Source organism: Urtica dioica, chromosome 2 (genome assembly GCF_054948205.1).
Source record: "Urtica dioica subsp. dioica isolate 48M chromosome 2, U.dioica_male_clone48M_v1_H2, whole genome shotgun sequence".
Lineage (NCBI taxonomy): Eukaryota > Viridiplantae > Streptophyta > Magnoliopsida > Rosales > Urticaceae > Urtica > Urtica dioica.
Window position 1 is genome coordinate 25,001 of NC_142757.1, and position 2,500 is coordinate 27,500.

The following is a 2,500-nucleotide window of genomic DNA, read 5'->3' on the forward strand; positions in this document are numbered from 1 at the left end:
AATTTTTAATAAAAACATTTTGTTTTTTAAAATAAATTCTTGAAAATCATTTTTTTTTAAAAGGCTCCGCGTGTTGGCCGCCACGCATCCTCGCCGCCCTCCTCCGCCGCCCAACGAGTCCATGTGTGCAAAGGCCCACAAATCATCGGCGGCGGAGGCCACCGTTCAATGGCTCCGTGTGTCCAGTGGCCCCCACACATCCTCGCCGCCCTCCTCCACCGTCCCACTTCTCAGTGTGTCCAGGGCCCACACATCAACGCCGCCCTCCTCCACCATACCACTTCTCCGCGTGTCCAGTGGGCCACACATCCTCGCCGGAGAAAAGCCACCAGCCATACTCATCCTCACAATTCCGCCGGAGCAAGGCAGCGCACGGTGGCGCCACCCTCTCCTCCACCCTCTGCCGGAGAAACACAACGCCGTGTTTCCATTAGCCTACAAATCCCCGCCATTTTCCGTCAAATCCGTCAAAAAATTCCGTCGCACCACCGCCGGAGCACGGCGGCCCATGGCGGCGCCGCCCCTTCCCGTCAAAACCCGCGTCGCCGTGTGTCCCAAGCCCACACATCCCCGCCGCGGTCGAGGAATGACTCGATGAAATGGGCCAGCCGGGCCCGCCATGGCCCAGTCCCCAGCCCACCCAAGGAACCACCCCCCCCTAAAGATACAAACGAACATTTGGCCATCTGACACCAGTAAACATTAAAATGGCTGAGGAGGGGTACAAAAATATTTTCTGGGAAATTTTATTAACCTCTGTGAAGTATTCTGATGCCCTAACCCACTTTCGCCATTCGCCCCACTGCCGCCGCTCGAGCATGACTCGAGCATTTCTCTCCCGTCCCTCAAGCTGTGACTCGGCCATTGATCGAGCGTGCCTCGAGAATTTCTCGGCCGTCTCTCGAGCATTTCTCGGCCATCGCTCGAGCATTTCTCGGCCATCGCTCGAGCGTGCCTCGAGCATTTCTCGCCCGTCGCCTCGGCCATTGCTCGAGCGCGCCCCAGCATTTCTCGGTCGGCCATCTCTCGGCCATCGCTCGACCGTGCCTCGAGCATTTCCCTCCCGTCGCTCGAGCATGACTCGGTCATCGCTCGATCATGCCAACGATCGAGCGTGCATCGGCCATCGCTCGAGCATGCCTCGGCCAGCGATGGAGCATGCCTCGGCCATCCTCTAGCATGCTCGAGCATTCCTCGGCCATGCTCGAGCATGCTCGAGCATTTCTTTCCCGTCGCTCGAGCATGCCTCGGCCATCGCTCGAGCATGCCTCGGCCAGCGATGGAGCATGCCTCGGCCAGCGATGGAGCATGCCTCGGCCATCCTCTATCATGCTCGAGCATTCCTCCCGTCGCTCGAGCATTCCTCGGCCATGCTCGAGCATGCTCGAGCATTTCTCTCCCGTCGCTCGAGCATGCCTCGGCCATGCTCGATGCTCGAGCATTTCTCTCCCGTCGCTCGAGCATTCCTCGGCCGTGCTCGATCATGCTCGAGCATTTCTCTCCCGTCGCTCGAGCATGCCTCGGCCCGTGCTCGATCATGCTCGAGTATTTCACTCCCGTCGCTCGAGCATTTCTCTCCCGTCGCTCGAGCATGCATCGGCGGCTCTAACGTTTTCTCACGAGCCTTCAACCCATTATTTTACCTCACTAGACTTGCCTCCGCCTTGGTTCTTAACCTTTTAGGGAGAACATTCATATTCCAACAAATTTTCATCCACGGAAAATTTTTGGTCGCCGGAAAATTTTCCGGCGGGCGGTCGCCGGAGCTCCGCCGCCGGCGGGGGGTCACCGGCGGTCGGTCGCGACTTGTCGGGTCAGCCCGGTCATAATCCGTCTTTGGGTCCGTAGCAAATTATGCTCTTATCATGCGAGTCAACTCTTGGTCAACATTTTCAAGCTCAAGGAACCACCCCCCCCTAAAGATACAAACGAACATTTGGCCATGTGACACCAGTAAACATTAAATTTTCCAAGGCCATGACCAAAAAAAAAAAATTATTTTTATTTATTTTTTTTTTTGAACCTCCATCTAGTATAATGTTTTTTAAGATATATGCTCGAGCTATAATCAAGAGAACCCATGGGAATATTTTTAAATTAATTTTTTAAAATCACGTTCCAGGATCCGGTCGGCCATTGCTCGAGCATGACTCGTCCGTCGCTCCATCCTGCTCGGCCATGACTCGGCCGAGGCGTCAAATTTTTTTTTTTTTTTTTTTTAATTTCTTTGAATCTCCATCAAGTATAATGTTTTCTAAGAGATCTGGAGTTGGTCTTGTGAAGAGAACCCATAGGATTATTTTTAAATTAATTTTACAAGCTCCAAAACATGTTCCAGTCGTCTGGTCGGCCATTGCTCGAGCATGACTGGGCCGTCGCTCCATCCTGCCTCGGCCATTGCTCGAGCATGACTCGGCCGGGGCGTGAAATTTTTTTTTTTTTTTTTTTTTTTGAGAATCTCAAACAAGTATAATGTTTTCTAAGACATATGGAGTTGGTT